The 22,735-nt window shown below is 44.4% G+C and overlaps 1 protein-coding gene across 3 annotated transcripts in view; it reads left to right on the top strand.

Moving 5' to 3' along the window:
• The window catches only part of glis2b (GLIS family zinc finger 2b), a 55,105-nt gene that overhangs the window by 1,724 nt on the left and 30,646 nt on the right, over positions 1-22,735 (top strand). Inside the window, exon 1 of one of the 3 annotated variants that reach the window (XM_041205836.1) lies at positions 12,066-12,119. The exons of the other annotated variants lie outside the window; for them this stretch is intronic. The gene's annotated coding sequence lies outside the window, so the exon portion shown is untranslated. Of the gene's footprint in view, positions 1-12,065; positions 12,120-22,735 lie in introns of those variants that run through there. 3 annotated transcript variants of the gene reach the window in all.

Raw genomic sequence — 22,735 nt, 5'->3', positions numbered from 1 at the left:
CCCAGCGTTAATCTTTTACCTTCTCCCAGCATTAAACTGTGACCCTCTCTCTGCATTACTCTGTAACCTTCTCTCAGAATAAAGCATATTTTTTTCATGCTGATAATTTCCTGGGATTGATTCATGGCATTTATATTACAGTTCAATTCTCTAGTATTAATGTGCTACACATTCTGTGGGTTTATTACTGGCTTGTCCTGTGGGGGTATATGATTTTACTTTAGTTAAGCATTTGAAAATGTGCATTATTCTGTACTTTTGTTGCCTGTTCTGATCTTCTGATCCACTAACCCACCATGCGTGTTATTTTAGTCTCCATCCAACTTCATCATCTCTCCTCCCCCTCCACTATGTGCAGTGCCATCATCTGACCAGATAACTGGATAGCAGTGAAGTTGGATTTGAGTGTGGTCTGTATGGAGAGTAGGAATGATGGGCACAGTCCATTATGGTTCACTGCCAGCTCTCTGGTATTGTACCTCCCCCTTGCTCATATGTCAGCTTAGCCATTGTCTGTCAACTGGAACACCATTTCTCACTCCACATCCAATTCCATCTTCATCCAACATTTGCACTTTCCCTGCAGGAGTTGCTGGAACATGGGTGAGAACAGAAATCCCAACTGATTGGATCCCCCCAACTCCTGTGTTCCCCTCCCTGCCTGAGCTCCACCCTCCCTCCTTCAGTTCCCCCTCCCTCCCTGAGATGACCTCCCCCAAGTACCCCCTTCCAGAGTTCTCCTCCCTCCATAACATCCCTCTCCGTCCCTGAGTTCCCCCATCCCGAGTACCCCCTTGCTGAATTCCCCCTATCCCTAAGTTTCCGCTCTCCCTGAGTTACTGCTCTCTCCTGTATTGAGGTCAGTTGCAACAGCCAGGCTGGGATTAGGTGGCTCAACACAGTCTAATGATTGAACCTGGAATTTGATGGCTTATTTGACTCAGTGTCACACCGAGCAGTGCATCAAGGATAACTTACTTAACAACCAAAAAACAAGTTGGGCAAGGCATTGGATGCAAGTTTTGTTCGCCCTCGCAAAGTTCTTCTAGCTTTTGGAAACTATATTACACATTTTTTAAATGATTTGAATGCCAGCTAACTGGAGAAGTTGTGATACAGAGTCTGTGAAAACTGGTGACACCCAATTGAGGCATCATGTAGGCAGAGAGCAGGGTTGTTGTGTATGGCTGAATAGGCTGGGGGTCTTTTCTCTAAAAAAAAGAGAGGGCTGAGGGGTGAACTGTTAGAAGCCTTCCAAATTATGAGAGGATTTGGCATGCTGGATGTAGGAAGGATGTTTCCACTTGTGGGGGAGACCAAAACCAGGGGCTCATCAATATAAGTAACAAATTCAATAAGGAATTCAGGAGAAATTTCTTTATCCAGAGAGTGGTGAGAATGTGAAACCCCGTGCCACATGGAGGGGTTGAGGTGAATTATATAGATGCTTTTAAGGAGAAGCTGGACAAATACATGCAAGAGAAAGGAATAGAAGGATATGTTGCTCAGGTGAAATGAAGAAGGTTGGGAGGAAGCTCTTGTGGATCATAAACACTGGCATAGGACAAGTTTTGTGCTGTAAATACTTTGTAATTTTATGGAGATCTGCAAGAAGTTGCTAGTGGGAGCATGTGAGTGAGGGCGAGTCCTGCAGACTTCATATTGAATATGACTCCCTCGGCCTGACCACAGCTGCCCTGCCTCTGCTTGGCTTGTGGTAAAGTAGCTTTCCACTGGCTGCTACTGCATTGCACTGAACACAAACCTCCCAGCCCCGTACCCAGCATCTGCTGATCTCAGCAGAGGAGATAATGAGGCACTGAACGTGGCCTCAGCAACTCTTGGTTTGGGGTTGTAGGGGGCAGGACAGGGAACTGTGAACCCAGAACTTTGCTTCACTTTGCTCTCCCTGCGGCAAAGTGCACGTGTATGAATAAGCCAGGCTTGACCATGATGCCTCCCTTGGTGAAATATCCCAGCACCGTTATTGACTCACTGTCAGTGATCACATGAGGAGCGACCACTTCTGTGGTGTCAAGGCAATGGAGAGGGTACAGAAGAGATTTACTAGAATGGTATCTGGCAGTTAAAGTACTTTAGGTTGGCCTGAGATCATGGACCCACTATAGAAATGCACATATTTCTTTAAATTTCCTAAATATTTTATAGCCAATGAAGTACTTTTAAGGCATTGTCTCTGTCATAGTGTAGGAAACACAGCAGCCAATCTGCATGCAGCAAGATCCTCCGAATAGCAGTATTTTAACATCAAGATGGTTTTAGGGATGCTGGATGATGGTTAAATGCTGCCCACGACACCTCTGCTCTTCTTGGAGAGACTCCTGTTCTGTGTTAGTGGAGACTCGGTTAAATCTTTGGGTTTCCTGAGGGGTTCGGGTGGGATGGTGTGGAGGTGGATGAGTTTCTCATATGTGGTTATGTTGTTGGTGTATGCGCTTATGTCAGGTATACAGTGACAAGCTCAGTGATCCAATAATTTAACAACGTAGTGCAGTAATAAAATGGTTAAATCACATCTTTTTAATGAAGAGCACTGGCAAATGTACAAAGCTGTTCTATCCAGGCAGCCGTAGTCTGGTGCATTCCTGGGGTAGGAGCCAGCAGGCCTGTGTCTACACACAGGAGCTGAAGTCAGTGTTAACTGTGTGCAGATTGCAACAATCCTGCAGCATGAATTAGAGAGAAAAAAACTTCAACTTTTTTTAAAAGCAAGATTATTGAGAAGACTGGTCGGGGTTACTGGTCCCGATTATCAGTCTGTTAACTGCTCCTTGAATGTGCCTGTAGGTGGATTTTGGATGAGTCCAGGATGAATTTTGTCTGTGATTCCTCTCTCAGCCAAATAGTCAGCTGACTAATTGTCTGGGTTGACATATGAAGAATGGTTCCTTAGTCAAGTGCAGCTGGCCTCTGGAGCCCTGGCATGTGGCGACACTGTCAGAAAGACTGGAGAGCTATCGTTATTTACCTATATGTTTAAGGATGTGCTCACAGCTGAGGTGATTGAATCAAGCCACCCCAACATCGAGGTGGGCTGTGTGAGTGGGAGTGGTTGGCATGGCTCAATGATCACAGATTACTTGCTTTTAGAAAATGAAATCTTCAAATTGAAATAGAATACTTTCCAAGCTATTGCTCACAGTGGTAGAAACTACATGGAAACATGCAGAGGAGGTTGCCATTTGGCCCCTTGAGTCTTTTCTGCTGTTGGCTGATCTGTGCCTAGACTCTATCTGCTTTTTCTCAATATCCTAGATTCCTTTATCTAAGAAAATCTGTCAAACACTGTCTTGAAAATTTTGGTTGACCTACAACCTTTTGGTGAGTGAGTTCCAGATTTACACCACCGTGTGTGTGGAAAAATTGCTTCCTGATTTAACCCCTGAATGACCTAGCTCTAATGTCAAAATTATACCTTCCTGTTCTGGACTATCCCACTAGAGGAAATTGTTTTTCTGTATCTTTCCTGTTGAATCCTTTCAACATTTCAAACACTTCAAGCAGATCACCCCTCAACCTTCTAAACTCAAGGGAGTCCAAACTAAGATTGTGCAACCTGTCCTCATAATTTAAGCTTTTAAACCTTGGACACAGTCTAGTGAATCTGCCCTGTATCCTGTCCAGGGCCAATAAATTACTTCTAAGTTGCTGTGCTCAGAACTGAATGCTGTCACTCCTAGGCTGATCAAGGAGCCCGCGTACTTGTGGGTCTGACCAAGGCTCTGTATTAACTAAAGCATCACTCCCTCAGTCTCCCCTTGATTATAAAATATATGGTATATATTTGAGAGTGAAGTGAGCAGATAATGGTGTTTCTTGATTGACTCCGTGGTTCAGTGAGGATTGTAGGAGAGCGTACCAGGAACATAGGACTTAGGCAAAAACAGAATTACCTGGAAAAACTCAGCAGGTCTGGCAGCATCAAATGATGCTGCCAGACCTGCTGAGTTTTTCCAGGTAATTCTGTTTTTGTTTTGGATTTCCAGCATCCGCAGTTTTTTTGTTTTTACATAGGACTTAGGAGCAGGAGTAGGCCATTCAACTCTCGAGCCTGCTCCACCATTCAATAAGATCATGGCTGACCTGACTGTAGCCTCAACTCCACTTTCCTGCCTGCCGCCTAAACCCTTGACTCTCTTGTCTATGAAAAATCTGTCTAACTCAACGATTCAGCATCCCTTGCTTTCTGGGGAAGAGAATTCCATAGACTAACAAACCCACTGAGAGAAAAATATTCTCCTAATCTCTGTCTTATTTTTAAATTATGTCCTCTAGTTCAAGTCTCCCCCACAAGAGGAAACATCTTCACAGTATCCACCCTATCAAGCCCCCTCAAGATCTTATATGTTTCAATAAGATCAACTGTTACCTTTCTAAGCTCCAAATGGGTAAAAGCCCAAGCTTTCTTCATAAGATAAACCCTTCATCCCAGGAACGAGTGAAGTTATTTATTTATTCTTCCAAGGGATGTGGGTGTCGATGGCTAGGCCAGCATTCGTTGCCCATCCCAAATTTCCCTTGAACTGAGTGGCTTGCTAGGCCATTTCAGAGGGTAGATAAGAGTCAACTACATTTCTGTGGATCTGGAGTCACATGTAGACAAGACCAGGTAAAGATGGCAGATTCCCTTCTCTGAAGGGACAGCAGTGAACCAGATGGGTTTTTATGACAATCCGTGATAGCTTCATGATCACCATATCACCATTGCTGGGACTAGCTTCCAATTCTAGATTTTATTTATTGAATTTAAATCCCACTAGCTGCCAAGGTGGGATCTGAGCCTGTGACCACAGAGCATTAGCCTGGGCCTCTGGATTACTAGTCCAGTGACATTACTACTACACCATCATCTCCTTGTGTTTTGAGTGAACCTTCTCTGAACTGCTTCTAATGCAATTATATTATTTTTCAAATAAAGAGAACAAAACTGTGCCCAGTACTCCAGATGTAGTCTCACCAAGGCCCTGTACAGCTGCAGTAAAACTTCTCTACTTTTATATTCCATTCCCCTTGTAATAAACACCAACATTCCATTTGCCTTCCTAATCACTTGCTGTACCTGCATACGTTCTGTTTGTGATTCATGCATCAGGACACCCAGATCCCTATGTAGCAGTACCAGACATACCTAAAAATGAGGTGCCATCCTAATGAAGCTACAACGTGGGACTAGTTGCAGGCTGAAGTGAGGAGGCAGCATGCTATATGCAGAACTAAGCAATCCCATAACCAACACAATCAGATCAAAGCCCTGCAGTTCTGCCACACACAATCATAAATAATGGTGGATAATTAAACAACTAACGAGAGGAGTAGGCTCCACAAACATCCCCATCCTTAATGATGGGGAGCCCAGCATGTCAATGAAAAAGATAAGGCTGAAGTATTGCAATCATCTTCAGCCAAAGTGCCGAGTGGATAATCCATCTTGGTCTCCTCCTGAAATCCCCACGATTACAGATGTCAGTCTTCAGCAAATTTGGTTCACTCCATGTGATATCAAGAAATTGCTGAATGTACTGGCTATGGGCCTTGACAACATCCCTACTGTAATATTGAAGACTTGTACTCCAGACCTGGCGCAACACTAGCCAAATTGTTCCAATACAACTACAACACTGGTATCTACCTAGCAATTTGGAAAATTGTTCAGGAATGTCCTCTGCACAAAAATCAGGACAAGTCCAATCTGGCCAATTACTGCCCGATCAATCAGTTCTTGATCTTCAGCAAAGTGATGGAAAGGGTCATTGACAGTGCTATCGAGCGGCACTTACTCAGCAACAACCTACTCACCGACACTCAGTTTGGGTTCCGCCAGGGCCACCTGGCTCCAGACTTCATTACAGCCTTGGCTCAAACATGGACAAAAGAGCTGAATTCAAAAGGTGAGGTGAGAGATGAGGTGAGTGACTGTCCTTGACATCAAGGCAGCATTTGACTGCATTTGGCATCGAGGAGCCTTAGCAAAGTTGAAGTCAATGGGAATCAGGGTGAAAGCTCTCCAGTCATTGGAGTCATACCTAAAACAAAGAAAGGTGGTTGTGGTTGTTGGAGGCCAATCACCTCAGTCCCAGGACATCACTGCAGGAGTTCCTCAGGGCCCAACCACCTTTAGCTGCTTCGTCAATGACCTTACCTTCACCATAAGGTCAGAAGTGGGGATGTTTGCTGATAGTTGTATAAGGTGCATTATCATTCACAACTTATCAGATATTGAAGCAGTCAGTGCTCACATGCAGCAAGACCTGGACAAATTCAGACTTGGGATGAAAACTGGGGAGTAACATTAATGCCATACAGGTGCCAGGTGATGACCATCTCTAACAAGAGGGAATCTAACCATCTCCCCTTGTCAGTCAATGGCATTACCATTGCTGAATCCCCATTATCAACATCCTGAGGTTACCATTGATCAGAAACAACTGGACCAGGCCCATAAATACTGTGGTTACATTAGCTGATTAGAGGCTGGGAATTCTGGGAAGAGTAACTCACCTCCTGGTTCTCCAGAACCTGTCATCCATCTACAAGGCATAAGTCAGGAGTGTGATGGAATAATCTCCACTTGCCTGGATGAGTGCAGCTTCAACAGCACTCAAAAAACTTGATATCATCCAGGACAAAGCAACCCTCTTAACTGGCACCCCAGCCACCATTTTAAACATTCACTCTCTCCATCACCAGGGCATATTAGCAGCAGTGTGTACCATCTACAAGATGTATTGCAGCAACTTTCCAGGCTTCCTTTGACAATACTTTCCATAACCCCTTACTACCTACAAGGACATGGGCTGCAGATGCATGGGAACATCCCCACCTCCAACTTTCCCTCCAAGCCACTCACCATCCTGACCTGAAACTATATCACAGTCTGTCACTATTGCTAGGTCAAGAACGTGGAACTCCTCCCCAACAGCATTGTGGGTGTGCCTACACCAGGCTGACTACAAACAATTCAAGAAGTCGGCCCACCATCACTTTCTCAAGGGCAGTTAGGGATGGGCAAGTGACACTCACATCCCAAGAATGAAAAAAACAGCTGCTTTGTATCATGTCATAGTATAAGGGTTAGATGTAGCTGTGGCCTTGTTTGTTTAACACTGCAAGACCTGATTATTGAGAATCGGAATGCTGAAGTCAGCTAGAGGTTATTTGCTGCTGGACCAGACTGGGGCAAGTCTGCAGAATGGGAACTGGTTGCAAACTTCTGATCTTGGTTCAGTTCAGTGTTGTCTGGTACATTAGCCATTAACCACATGTGGACTAATTGGGAATCCAGATGTGATGATTTGCATTTTTGATCAGTGAATAATGAATGGGTAACAGACACTATCATGGGGCCTGTAATCTCAACCTCCATTCACACAGCATATGCACCTGAACTTTAACCTCTCTGTGTGTTTGATGGTAAAATGGTGAGACAGAAAGCAGACAGTGAGAGTGTTTTTGATTGTTGTGGCCAGTTTACTTCCTTGGTCACTGACTGGTGGCAGATGTTTTCTGAGTAAATGTCCAGATGTGAGGAATCTTTATCTCTATTGTGTGTGAGGGGTTTTCTACTGAAATTAGTGCCTGTGGTTAAAATGGTGTGATCGCAGCATACCTGGAGCTAGTCAGTGATTCCTATTGGTTGACAAATGGTTACGTTTCATTTTTCTTTTTTTATACTTTTGATATTTTGAACTGTGACGTTGCAAAATTTTATACTCGCAGATACCCCATGATATTGCTTACAGTAATCAAATGTTGTGCTGGTTTATACTCACAGGAGCATAATATATTAATATGGAATGTATAATGTACTGTGTTGCTAAAGTGTTCACCTTTTAAGGCCACAAAGTACAAAAAAGCACTGTGTGAGGCCAGTGTTAAAGGAAGAAAGAATCTATATAGCATTTTATGCTTCACATCAGAGTAATTATTTTTTGAAAGGCATTCACTGTTGTTATGTGGTTAATGTCTACACAGCAAGATCCCACAAAAAAACCAAATGGAATAAATGGATAGAGCCATGGGATCTTTCACAGCCACCCGCTGTGGCTAGTTGATGGTTTAACTTCCAGCTGTGTTTGATGCTGTTCACACTTGGCAGTGCACTGGTTAACTGAGCTCCCAGGAGCAGGATTTTAAAAAAGCACAATAATGACCAACTTAATCTTTATTAGAGTGTGCGGGCAATCTATTCAAGTTTGTGGTCCCTTTAAATTTTTTTTTGTGAGGCTGCGCAAGCATGGTGCCTTAAAGGGGCCAACTTTTCCCTGGCCTGTGCAGGGACTTTCCCGCAGCCACAGAGTTTAGAGGGAACTTTGATAATGAGTCTTTTATTTTGAAGAAGAGCAGGCAAGCTTTTCCCCAATGTCCTGGGCAACATTTATCCCTCAGCAAACATGTGAAAACAGATTATCTGGTCATTATCAAATTGCTGTTTGTGGGAGCTTGCTGTGCGCAAATTGGCTGCCGCATTTCCTACATCACAGCAGAGACCTCGCTTCAAAAATACTTAATTAGCTGTAATGCACTTCGGGTCAACCTGAGGTTGTGAAAGCGCCATAGAAATGTTAAGTCTTTCTTTCGGGAAGCTGAGGCTGTCTTGTCAAAGTGAACTAGTCATCACTGTTGAAAACAGACTTGCAGCCAAGGCCTTGAACAGGTACCTACTTCAAACCAGCTGTGATCGAGACTCCTTTTCCGTGTGTGAGAGTTTTTTTTTTGTGAGTAGCCCAGCGTTGAACTGAGGCCCTTTTCCGCTCCTGTTAATTAAATCCTTTTGGATGTGGAAGGAGCTGTGTCCTGGAATGGGCCAATATGTCGTTGCCTTGGGGGAGATGAAAGGGACCCTCTGTTGGGAGGAGCCACCCTGCCCAGCTGAACACATAGCAGTGCAAACCTCAGTGTTTATTCTGTGCCTTTGCCACAGGGCTAGACAAACCCAGCAGCACACTCACATGTGCTGGTAAATTATCGTATGCACTCAGACTGGAGCAAGCGCCACATCTGAACCAAGGACTCTGCAAATAAAGGAATCCATTACACAGAAACAATGTTACTGGGCAGTGATAAAATGCAGAGCATGTTGGCTATTTAACAGTCCATTCACATTTGGTATATTTCAGGATTGTCTGCAGTAGGGTTAGAAAGCCTGTGTGTGTCTATGTATTGCAAACTGGAATTACCAGCCCTCCAATCCATGTGTGCTCCAGATTGTGCCACGCTGGCTCCATGCTATTAGGTTTTTTATCATCTTGTCTCATAACTGTTTACATAGGAACAGGAGCAGCTCATTCAGCCCCTCAAGCCTTTACATAGGAATAGGAGGAGGCCCTTCAATCCTTCAGATCTATTACATAGGAACAGGAGGAGGCCATTCAGCCCCTCAAGTGTATTGCATAGGAACAGAAGGAGGCCATTCAGCCCCTCAAGCCTGTTACCTATTTTCAGGAAGAGGTCATTCAGCTGCACAAGCCTATTACATAGGAACAATAGGAGGCTATTCAACCCCTCAGGCCTGTTACATAGGAACAGAAGGAGGCTATTCATGCCCTTGAGCCTGTTACATAGGATTATGAGGCCATTCAGCCCCTCAGACTTGTTCCCCATCGTTAGATCATTGTTGATCTGTATCTCAACTCCATCTATACTCCTTAGTTTTGAATCCCTTAATAACTTTATCTAACAAATATCAATCAATCTGAGGTTTGAATTTTTCAACTGACACACCCTTCCTGCCAAGCCTCAACAGCTCTTTGCAGGTGAGAGTTCCAGATTTCAGTTGGCATCTTTTTGTCAAGTCTAAACCTGGATAGTGGGCAGGGTAAGTGTGCACCAGGAAGTGGGATAACACTGCTGTCCTAGTGTGGGAAGGAACCATACAGAACAGGAATATCCCAGATGCAACCTTGTCCCCGGGTCAGCTTATCTTGGCTGGCTCAGAGTTTAGGGCTATACAGGTGACTTCAAATTTCCTTGACACAGGAGGGAATTAAAAAAAAAGTATTTATGTACTGACCCATATTGGAGAATCTGGACGCACATTACATGATGTCAGAGTCAACCTAAGCATTGGTAGTTCTCTAGAGAAGGAGATATGGCGTCTGGTGACCAAAGGCTTAGTCAAAGAGGCGGGTTTTAAGCAAACATCATGAAGGAGGGACATGGAGAAGCGGAGCAGATAGGGAGGGAATTCCAGAGTGTGGGGCTTAGGTCCTCTTACTGATTAAAAGGATGCTAACATTGTTTGCTATGCAATGGTTAACAATTGAAGTCCATCAAAAATGATTCCCAGAATGTTCCTCGACTGAACTCACTGACTCCTCATTGGAATTTGGTTCCGACTGTACCTTCAGGTACTTGATCCAATTCGCCAGTTTTCACCAGCATATCCTATAGGACATTTGACCAATGGTGGGGGAGGGGGATATTACAGTTGATTTCCACTCATGTACACACAGCAGGAAGGGTCAGTGGAAAGTGATCAGGAGCAAAACCCTGGCTATCAGTTTTCACTTCTCTCCTTGCCCAGTTTGGTGGCTGTATGACAGTTGCACCTCCTCCCAGTTCAAGGCTGAACTCTAAATTTGCTCCACTCTCCTCCCAACCCCAACACCCTCCATAGGGATCAAACCTTCCAGGTGATTATATTTGTAAAGAATTATACAATTATGCCCTTTTTAATGTAAAGCCTGCAAGAGTTTGAACTGAAAGTGTCTCTAAAGCCCTGGGCTGGTGAAATTCTGGTGGCTGTGACTCCCGCTGACACACTCTCCGGTCTGAATCTTGAGTCGGATTTTCATCGTGGAGGCGGGAATCAGGAGTCGGGAATTATCCCAACATCGTAATCCCACCTCTGTCCTGGCAGGTGAGATTTTAATCTCTCGGATGGCGGAAATCTTGGAACCAGGCCCGAGGCAGAGACAGAGGCAGAGACAGAGGCAGAGACGGAGACGGAGGCGGGCCTTTGCTGAAACAGCTAGGTTAAAAGATCTGCCTCCATTCCCAGATACATTGGCCCAGTTCTTCAGTTCTTAGTATAAAGCCCCCTACACCCTCACCCCTTAGCCCCCCCTCACCCCTTTATCTCCCTCAACCCTTTATCCCCCTTTACCCGCCTAAACCATTCACCCAGTATCTACTTCATAAACAGACCTCACAAGGCCTGTAATAATATATAGCATTAGTGGGAAAGCTCATTCAATCTGTCACAGTAAAAAAAAATCCTCTTGACTAGGCACTAAAAAACCATTATACTCTTCAGAAGCTCATAAATATGTAAAAATAACAAACATCACTTGAACGGGAATTTTAAAAACAATTATCTTATTCAAAAACTCATTAATTTGTCAAAGTCATCAAACTCACATTCCTCGGGACAGGCAGGTAAATGAATCCTGCAGTACAGAATCCATTAGCACTTTTGAAGGCAGCCAAGCCATCAACTCACATTCTCCAGACCAGCTGAATAAATAAACTCTGTACTACAAAATCTATTAGTGCTTTTGAAGGCAGCCAAAATTCATTCATCTGTCAAAGCTTTCAAACAGTCAAATATGTGGCTGACCTTTTCTAAAGAGAATGAATGAAAGCAATGGGGAGAGTTTAAATAATTAGTTCTGGATTTCACACTGGGCCACCTTTTCAATATTGTACAATGCAGAATAGCACTTTATCCAATGGATAATCTGTTCTAATGTGCCTGAAGACTTTTCCACTTTTACAAAGCTGTTCTTTCACTTGACAGCTTGCCAGTTGTCAGAAGTAACAACTTGGCAACCACATTATTTAATGGTCACTTACCTTCTCCAATCACAGCACTGTCATCATTCACTTTAGGAAACACAGATATAACTCGATTTCAGAAGCTCATGATGACCTGTATAGGAGGTTGTTGTGATATTGTATGTATGCCAGTGCAGACAATGACATGCACTTTTAAGAAGCCGCATAGTGACATCACTGTGACATCACAGTGTGTGAGGCTGGAGTATAAAAGTGTAACTTCCATGTTAGATGCTCACTATTGCCTGTGCTCTCCATTGCAGATGCTCCCTACTGCTTGTGGCCCGGTATTGGCAAGACTCTATGTACATCTTATGAGTCAGGTATATAGTCAAATAATCAGCCTATGTAACTGTTAGGACCCAGGTCAGATCAAGGCCTGTGCAAAGCAATATATAGTTGTTGCTACTAATAAACTTCAGATACTTGTATTCAACCAGATCCCTCATCAGCCCCAATATCTTACTTAGTATAGAGCATAGAGACAGATTCCTTGAGGTGTACATTGAGATCCTCCACATATACAGTGGCAGCAGACTGCAACATACCACGTCAGAGATAGCAACATTTTTACTCACCTTTTATACTCTTCCTGCCTCCAATCCATGGTTCACACTGCATTCCGTGGTGTGATTTATGTGATTTTTGAAGGTTTCCAGAATGTGGCTACTTTGATGAAAATTGCAGAAGCTCTGAAATGCCACTTCTAGAATGGTGCTGGTAACTTCTACATCACAGCGTGTGGGATGGGGAGGTGGGGGGGTTCCCAACCGAACCTCTTTTCTGTGCTGGTGAAAATGGCCGGTGCTAGAAATGGGGGCAGGACTTTTGGATCCACACTGCAGCTGCCACTTTATTTTCCCACCCAACCCCATTTAGTCCCAAGTTAGACCATGAAAATCTGGCCCCTTCTCTCTCAGGCTCAGCATTAACTTTTTGAAACTATTCTGGTGGAGAGTCCAGACTGCAAATATTTTTTATTTAATGATTATTAACGATTGAGAGAAGACAAAGTGTGCACTTTATTTACAAAAGAAACATAAACTTTGCATAGGGGCATCATACACACATACCTGAGTGTGTGTGTGTCTACCCCTGTACATGTGTTGGTGCCTGTGTCTGTCTCTCTCTTTATATGTGTGTTGGTATATTCATGTGTCTCTGTCCCTATATGTTTGTTGGTGTCTGCCCCTATACGTGCATGCCTTTTTGTGTGTGATTGAACATTTGTCAGTGTTTGTCCCTTTATATCTGCGTATATCATTGTACATGTGTGTGTCTACATGCCCATTAATTTGTGTGTGTGTAGTGTGTGTGTGTCCCTTATAATTTTAGAACAAATAGTGAGTACAAACATTGGTTGGAACAGGGGATCAAGATGGGATAGGGAAAAGCTGTGGGTCATCTGTGTGTTGGGGTTCAAAGAGTCTTTGGCTTCCTTGCCTCCCATATTCTGCTGATCAGCCCTCCTTACCTTAAAACCCACCCTCTTTGACCACTTCCCATAACTCCTTGTCCCAATCCTGTCATGGGACTTTTTCCACTCTAAAGCCGCTTTATTCGGTGCAGGTTGGAGCAAGATTCAAGTTTGAAAAGAGCGAGACGGATCCCAAATCTGTTTAAACACCTGGAGCCATGTTTATTTTTTGAGAGTGAGATATCTCAGAACTAGAGCATTTCTGAGTGAGCCTGATTGCTCTATGAGATGGGATATCGGGGTTGGTTCAGAGAGATTTCTGCTCACACTTGAAGCACAGCGTGAAGAGCTCTCCTGAAAGGGTTTACACCATCCAGCTGTAGTGGGAACTGCACGACCCTGTGCCCCAGTTCAAGCAAGAGGCCAGGTAGTTAGTGATTCAGCCGTTCATTGCTGCAAGGCACTGGCTGCTGAATTCCTGAGTGTCTGGACTGGTTGGATCAGTGCCATTTACAAGGTAAGCCGGAGAGATCTGCAGCCATTAGATTTTCTCCCCTGCTTTTTAGCTTCTACATGTCCCTTGAGGATGTGAGCTTAATTTCCAGTCACTTACTTTGTCGTTTATTTTTACAAATTTTTAATTAATTGCTTTCTTTCACCCCACCGCCCCCCCCAACCCCCGACCCCCCTCCCATCTTGTGGAAAATGTCTGTGCTTCTCTTGCACAATATTTCTCCGGGGAAGAGAGAGGTGGCGGGGGGAGCTTGGCTTTTGCTGAGTGAGGCTGGGCTCTGACTGTGTGGAAACAGAACTTCCTGTTTGCCAGCTCCCAGTTTAGAAACTGAAAGAATTCACCATTCATGGATTACTCTCCGGCCTCCCCTCTCAGCAGACAGGCTGCCTGCAATCCCAGAGCTCCTTTGTCTCTCACCATACTTGTAAAAGGCTTGTATTTATAATTTTTAATCCCACCCCCCACCCCTTCTGCCACTATCTGATGGGATTGCCAACTCTCCAGGATTATCCTGGAGTGTTCTGATGCTACAGAAAAAGAAGGAAGACTCACATTTATGTTTCATGACCACTAGACATCTCAAAGCTCTTTTACAGCCAATGAAATACTGTTTGTATAGTCACTGTTGTAATGCAGGAAACACAGCAGTCAATTTACACACAGCAAGCTCCCACAAGTAGCAATGTGATAATGTGACCTGTTTTTTGTGATGTTGATTGAGGCATAAATATTGGCCAGGACACCAGGTTAACTCCACTACTCTTCTTTGAAATGGTGCCATAATATCTTTTATAGCCACCTGAGCAGGCAGATGGGGCCTTGGTTTAACGTCTCATCCGAAAGACAACGGGTGGGGTTTTCCGCACCCGCCCGCTGCCGGGGGATATTCCGGTCCCGCCGCAAGTCCATGGACTTCTGGCTGGGGCACCGCCTCGTCCACAGCAGGTCCTACCCGCAAGGGGGCCAGAAAATCCCGGCCAACATCTCTGACAGTGCAGCGAGTGTCAGCATGAATTTTTGTGCTCAAGCACTGGACTCCCCAAAGAAAAATGATTGGGGCATGATAAATACTCCTTTTAAATTTTTGTTTATTAATTATAAAAGTATTGGAGATGGGAGGAAAGGCTCTTCACTGACAATAAAGAATCATTCAATTGAGTAAAGGAGTCTGTTCATTTTCCAATTGGTGGGGCAAGGCAGGGCACCATGAGGCTGGGGAACCATGAGGATGGCGGGAATGAGGCGTGGGGCTCCCCTAGGATGGCTGGCTCAGGTGTCCAATGAGCATGATGTCGGGGAGGAGGCTTTGAGAGGACGGGCTGCTCGGGTGACTGGTGGTGGGAATGTAGGGGTGGGCTTGGCTCTGCGAACACGGGCGTGTTGAATGCCCAGTGGTGGGAGTGTGGGGTGGGACTCTTTGAGGATGGGCAGTTTGGACAACTACTGGAGGGAGCATGGGGGTGGAGCCATTGTTACCAAGGTTACCAAGATAGGGAGGGGATGAGGCCATGGAGGAATTTGAAAACAAGGATGAGAATTTTAAAATTGAGGTTTGGCCGGACATAGATCGAAATAGGTCATTGATCACAGGAGTGATGAGTGAATGGGACTTAGTGTAAGTTACAACACAAGCAGGCAAGTTTTGGATGATCTCACATTTACAAGGGATGGAAAGTAGAAGGAATGCACTGGAATAGTCAAATCTGTAAGTAACAAAGGCTTGTGAGGTTTTACACAACAGAGGGGCTGAGGCAGGAGTGGAAACAGGCAATGGTACATAGATGGACATAGGTGGTCTTGATGATAGAGTAGATACGGGAGTCAGAAGGTCAGCTCTGGGCCACATAGGACTCGGAGATTGTGAACATTCTGGTTTAACCTGAGACAGTGACCAGTTTAGCTCAGATTGAAGAATGAACAGGTGACTAGTTGTTTGGTGTTACAGAGCTTGAGTATTGCTGAAAAAAGAAACATGTCGAAGCTTTTTGTCTTGCACTCATCAGGACACTTCGCAAGAATAGCAATATCAGGGGAAAACAACAATTTATACTGTATGAGAAGAGGGTGCTGATTGGTTGGCAAGTGGACTCTGATTGGTGGACAGTACTTGGCAGTTAACCATCAGTTACCATCACTGCTGCATTCTCCATGGCAACGCCCCTACCAATCAGAGTCTACTTGCCAACTAATTAGCGCTTTCTTCTTATACAATATAAATTGTTGTTTTCCCCTTATATTGGCATTCTTGTAAAGTGTCCTAATGAGTACAAAACAAAAAACTTCCACAGGTCTTTTTTTTTCAGCAATATTCAAATGAACACACGGTTGTTCTGGGGGTCTGTGCCTCAGCAACATATACTATGTGGTGTATTGGCCTAGGGGCACAATATTTCTGCTCTTCTTATATGTTTAAAAGAAATAAATTGGAAATTGTCACCAAGTCACTACAGCACAAAAGAAGGTCATTATGCCCATTGAGCCCATGCTGGCTCATGGACCCAGTTTGTATCTGGTGATTAGGAAATTTTACCTAAGGGATATTTAACCAAATTATCCATAATTTGACCCTCTCCCTGCCACAAATTCCAATGGCTCAGAACATCAATCCAATGAAGTGTTGAACCAAACAGACAGGGAGGGTTTCAGGTGCTGTCCCTGGTCTGTGCTGAAGTTATCAGATTCCTGCAGTTGGCATCAACTCCCTTAAGGTGGGGAGGAGAAAAAGCAACTTGGTCTCCTGCTCCCAATCACCAACCAGTGATCCCAGCCTGGAGTGAGTGCATATGTCAAGGTGGGATTGGAGTTTGGATATGAAGCCACCTGCAGTTGAATAACCTGTTGACACTCAGCCTTAAGGCTCACAAAGGAATAAAGCTCCTTAGGTGCCGGGGATACCAGGGAAGCTACATCTCTGTAGGGGAGAAAATTAGTGGTGAATAACTGTGATGGGTAGAGATTGACGGAGGAGGGGGAGGTTACAGTGAAAATATTCACATTAACATGAGCATGAAAAGGTTAATCCAACTTGATACCCCCATCTCCCCCAGCAAAAAGAAACTTTCCCTGGCCAGTGCAATTCTTGCCTTGTATTAGCTATTGTGCATCTCCATAGATTGTTTAAATTATGAACCTGGGCTTACACATTCCTGCAGGAAACTTATCTTTGAAAATTAAAAATATCTTTCCTCTTGTACTTTGCCTTCCCTCCAGCCTCACCTCCCTCTCCCTGCTCCCTTGCTGCCCCTATACCTTCACTGCCTCTACCCCACCTGCCCCTATCCACTCACCATCCCCCTCCCTTATCTCCCGCTCCCTTGTCTCCGCTGTCCCTCAGTTGTCTCATCCCCATCTCCCACCTCTCTTGCCTTTCCATCATTCTTGCCTCTCCCCTCCCTTATCCCCCCTCCTCATTTCCTCCGTCTCATCTCCCCAACTCTCTGCTTCTCCCTCCCTCATCTACCCTCCTTCATCTCCTCGCTTTGTCTCCTCCCATCCAGTCCCTCATCCCCTGCCTCCCCCTCCCTCATATCACCCGTCCCCATCTTCCCCCTTGTCTCATCCTTCATCTAGCTCCCCCACTTTGTCTCCTTCCACCCCAATCTCCTACTTCGCCCTCCCTTCCCCAGTCTCTCCACTCCCTCCAAGGTTCCTTTGGTCTCTCTCCTGAGGCTGCATGAAGAGACTCATGTTAATGTGAAATCAGTAATGGATAAATTGACAAACAAACACGATCAATTATATTTGAGTGGATTCAGTATCAGTTGGCATGTAGGTGTACATATCTAGATAAAACCTTTATCCTGTCAGTTCTAATCTTGCTGTTGAGCTTTTGAACAGCCAGCCTTTCAGTAGAATCTCCATGGTAACCAATTCTGAGGCCTAGCACAGAAGGCCCCAATACAGTAGCCTGGGTTTTGTGGTGAAAGATGTTTCTTAAGGAATTCAACCCCGGTTGAATGATGGGCATCCCAGCAGGGTGAAAGGTCAGGAAAGCTGGAGTATATGAGTTGAGTCCAGTAACATCCTTGTAATCAAGCGGAATCCACAAGGAATGCAGTTGAAGGCGTAGGAGTCTGGCTGTGCTCTCTGTACTTCTGGGCTTGTATGTGTATACAGCATTAAAATCAGTAGCCCATTTCCCAGTGAGTGTCTGAACATCTTTAGGGCTCTTTATACTCTACACTGCAAGGAGTCAACTGGACTCAATGCTCTCTTGGCCCCTCTCCAATCCTCACTATATTCTTGCTAACAAATTTCTGCACCCAATTCGATAAGTGCAGCTGGCTAGAACAGGGAGGTGAGCACAGGGGCATGTTAGCTGTGCTTTAGTGGAGAGACACTTAACATGTAGGATAAAGAAACTGCTCATGTGGAGGATAAATATCAACATGGACAGGTTGCGTTGAATGGCCTCACTGTTTCTGAATTGTAATTTTGTGTGTGTTTTTTGAGTGAATGAGTGAGTGTTAGTGTGATTGTTTCTGTGTTACTGCTGAGTTTCACGGTGCTTACCCTTCCCAAAGCTGCCAGATTTAAGTATCTCACACCCTTGACTGTTAATTCACTGGCACAAACTTCACAGGGATATTGGAATTCAACATCCAAAAATTGCATACCGGGCAAAACTCCAAGGATTGCATTCCTAGGGTTCAGGCAGCTGGGTACGAAGTCCCAGAGGCAGAAACTGGGCTCAGCTGCCACCCCTCACCATACCCCAGTATTTCCGCTCCCCCCACCCTGCCCCAGTTTCCAAAGCTTCCTTGTTTCAGACTCCACATAGACCCTCACTGTGAAGCTGGTGGAATGAGATTTTCCCCAAGGTCAAAAGAAAAATCAATCACTTTTCCCAGGTTTTTACAACATGATCTACTCAGATCTTCAGGGAATGTTCCTTTTGTGTGTTTGTTCTGACACTCCCTCTCCCCTTATAGCTCAATCTACCCTACAGTTGTATAGAATCCAACTTCTTGAAAGGGACTTTGAAGGTTGCTGGGGCATGTCACTGCAAGGGTGCGGCAGTATGTTGTGCATCAGACTAGAGCCAGTTCTTGAGACGTCCTGTCTCGAAGGGCAACCCACAGCTCCTTGGCAGAGCTGATCTGCGCGCCCACGGACTGTGGCTGTGCAGTGCCTCTATTCGGTGAGGGCCCACCTTTCCTTCAGGATTGCTCCAGTTTCTGGAAGTTTCCACCAGCCTTCTTTTTACCCATAGTGGTACCTATTGACCCGTATGTACTAGTGTAACACACACAACCAGACCACATTTGAGATCGCTGGATTGGAGGCAGGCAGCATACAAAGGCAAGTGAAACCTTTCAATAAATTTATCTTCATTCTACTCCAACTGACGCTGTCTTGCTATGGATCAGGTTCCCACAAGGGCCAGCAGTCCACACTTCCTTCACACATGTGGCCTTTCTGAATGTGTGAGCCTCAACAGCAAGCATCAACCATTCTGTGTTGCAGGGATGAGTCACAGATAGATCTGGCTCGACGTTGATAGGCGCACTTTCCAGCAGAGTACACACACTATAATGGCCTGGAGCAGAAATTCAACACATTTTACCTTTCTCTTGCCATCCCAGGGGTAACTGAGATGACTTAGCTCAATACAGGGGTTAAACCTGGAGCCTTAAGGTTGGTGTGGCTCAGTCCTTCATCTTTGGTTTAAGTTGGTGATACAGCTTGTGTTATTGGGAGACACTGAGCAGAAGCTCACAGAATCAGAGGATTGTTACAGCGCAGAAGGCGGCTGTTTGGCCCATTGTGTCTGTACCAGCTCTCCCAATAAGCAATTCGTTAGTGCCATTCTCCCACCTTCTCCCTGTAATCCTGCACATTCTTCCTTTTCAGATAGCAGTCCAATTTCCTTTTGAATGCTTTGATTGAACCTGCCTCCACCACACTCTCAGGCAGTGCGTTCCAAATCCTAACCACTCACTGTGTGAAAAAAATTTTTCTTACATCGCTTTTGCTCATTTTGCCAATTATTTTAAATCTGTCCCCTTTCATTCTCAGTCCTTTCATGGGAACAGTTTCTCCCTATCTATGCTGTCCAGACCCCTCAAGATTTTGAATATCTTTATCAAATTTCCTCTCAACCTTATTTTCTCTATGGTAAACAATCCTAACTTCTCCAATCTATCTTCATTACTGAAGTTCCTCATCCCTGGAACCATTCTTGTGAATCTGTTGTGCACCCTCTCCAATGCCTTCACATTCTTCCTAAAGTGTAGTGCCCAGAACTTGATGCAATACTGCCTTCTGCCTCCATGCATAAATCCCCTTTATGGTCCCTAATTGGCCCTACTCCTAGTTTTACTGCCATTTTACTATTTATATGCCTGTAGGAAACCTTGGGATTCCCTTTTATATTGGCTGCCAGTCTCTTCTCATACTCCCTCTTTGCTTATCTTGTTTGCTTTTTCACCTTGTCTCTGAACCTTAAATATTCAGCCTGGTTCTTAATTGTATTTTCTACCTGACATCTGCCATAAGCACACTTTTTCTTCTTTATCTTAATTTCTATCAATTTTGTCACCCAGGGAGCTCCCTTTCGAGGAAATATACCTTAACTGTGCCCAAACTCTGTCTTCTTTGAAGCTATCCCACTGTTCAGCTACTGTTTTTCCTGCCAACCTTTGACTCCAATTCATTCAGCCCAGACCCATTCTTACCCCATTGAAGTTGGCTTTCCCCCAGTTAATTATTCTTACTTTGCAAAATAAATTACAGTAATAAGGTTCTCTGCAGCGAGGCTCATCCTGGCTCCAAGTCCAATATTCCAAAGTCCTGGTGTCTAAAACTATTAAGTAGATTGGGTGGTTAGAAAGAAATTATTTCCTCTTTGCAGGGGTCTCCAGAACAAGGGGACAGAAGCTTAAAATTAGAACCAAGCTGTTCAGTGGTGATTTCAAGAAGGACTTTTTCACACAAACGTAATGTAAATCTGGAACTCTCTCCCTCAAGGCTGTGGATGCTGGGGCCCAATTGGAGATCAAAAGTTTGTGTTGGGTAAGGGTATAAAGGAATATGGAACAAAGGTGGATAAATGGGTAAATCTCTCTCTCCTCTTTCCTCTCTCTCCCTTGCTCCATCTATCTTTCTGTGGATATACTTTCTCTTGAAGTCCTGTGCAGACTCAGTGAGTCAGATTGACCCATTTGGTTGAGACTTCTCAACAGCTGCCAACCAATCCTTGCATCAACCAGAACATTCATTTCAGAAGCAGGGCCATGTCGCCCGGCCTGGAGAGAGTGAGAGAAGCTTCCAGAGAGAGAAGTTTCTGGAAAACAGAGGTAGCCTTTTTTAAGCTGTGTGTGCTTTAAAGTATTTACCAGAAGCTACTGGGCAGGTTGCTGTTTGTTTAGTGATGGAATGAGCAGACGATGGGGATGAAAGGGCTGGCGGAGTACTGGAGAGGCTGAGAAGATTATACTCTCTTATTGTTACTGCGAATCCCACTTTCAATTGTGATATTTGACCTTTTGTTTCTTTGACTGCTGCTGCCTGGGCCCTAAGCTCTGGAATTCCCTCCTTAAACCACTCCACTTCACTTTCCTTATTTAAGACATGCAAACCTACCTCTGAGCTTTTGGTCACCTGTCTCTAATATCTCCTTATGTGGCTCAGTGTCAAATTTTTTTGGTAACACTCCTGTGAAGTGCCTTGGAATGTTTTACTATGTAAAAGACAGTATATAAATACAAGTTGTTGTTGTATCTACTTCTGTTTCAGATACCTTGTCCCTTTTATCCTCTGTGCACCATCCAAAATGCCCACCTTCCCAGCTGAATGCAGGACGTCTAGTCAGTGATATCTCTGAGAACTCAACAGCAAAGATCCAGTTTCCTAACATAAGAACGTAGGAAATAGGAGCAGGATTGGGCCATTTGGCCCCTTGACCCCACTCTGCCAGCCAATAAGATCTTGGCTGATCTGATGTGTCCTTAACTCCACTTTCTTGCCTGTCCCCCATAATCCTTGACTCCCTTGTCAACCAAAAATCTGTCTAACTCAGCCTTGAATATATTCAATGACTCAGCCTCCACTGCTGTCTGAGGGAAAGTATTCCAAACACTAATGACCCTCTGAGAGAAGAAATTCCTCCTCATCTCCATCTTAAATGGGGGACTCCATATTTTTAAAGTGTCCCTAGTTCTAGATTCCCCCATAAGAGGAAACAGCCTCTCAACGTCTACGCTGTCAAGCCCCCTCAGAATCTTATGTGTTTCAGTAAGATCACCTCATTCTTCTAAACTCCAATGAGTATAGGCCCAACCTGCTCAGCACTTTTCCTCATAAGACAACCCCTTCGTCCCAAGAATCAGCCGAGGGAACCTTCTCTGAACTGCCCCCAGTGCAAAGATATGCCTCTGTACCACAGCATTCTGCAGTCTCTCTCCACTTAAATAACACTCTGCTTTACTATTCTCCCTTTCAAAGTGGACAACCCCACATTTTCCTATATTATACTTTTTGCCCACTTAATTAACCTATCTATATCCCTCTGCAGACTCTTTGTATCCTTCTCACAACTTGCTTTCTTACCTACCTTTGTTTAATCAGCAAATTTGACTACAATAGTGTTGGTCCCCTCATCCAACTCATTTATATTGATTGTAAATAGTTACGGTCCCAGCACTGATCCCTGTGGCACTCCACTGGTTATAGTTTGCCAATCTGAAAATGACCCATTTATCCTGACTTTCTGTCTCCTGTTAGTTTGCCAGTCCACTATCCATGCTAATATATCACCCCCAATACTATATGCTCTTATCTTGTGTAGTAATCTTTTATGTGGCACCTTATTGAATGCCTTTTGGAAATCCAAAAAGACTACATCCACCAGTTCCCCTTTATCCACCCCATTTGTTACATCCTTAAAGAACTCAATAAATTTGTCATACGTGATTTCCCTTTCACAAAACCATGTTGACTCTGCCTGATTGTATTATGATTTTTAAAATGTCATGCTATTACCTCTTTAATAATGGGTCCTAGCATTT

This window comes from Carcharodon carcharias, chromosome 15, assembly GCF_017639515.1.
Source record: "Carcharodon carcharias isolate sCarCar2 chromosome 15, sCarCar2.pri, whole genome shotgun sequence".
Taxonomy (NCBI): Eukaryota; Metazoa; Chordata; class Chondrichthyes; order Lamniformes; family Lamnidae; genus Carcharodon; species Carcharodon carcharias.
This window is presented reverse-complemented; position numbering and strand designations above follow the sequence as displayed.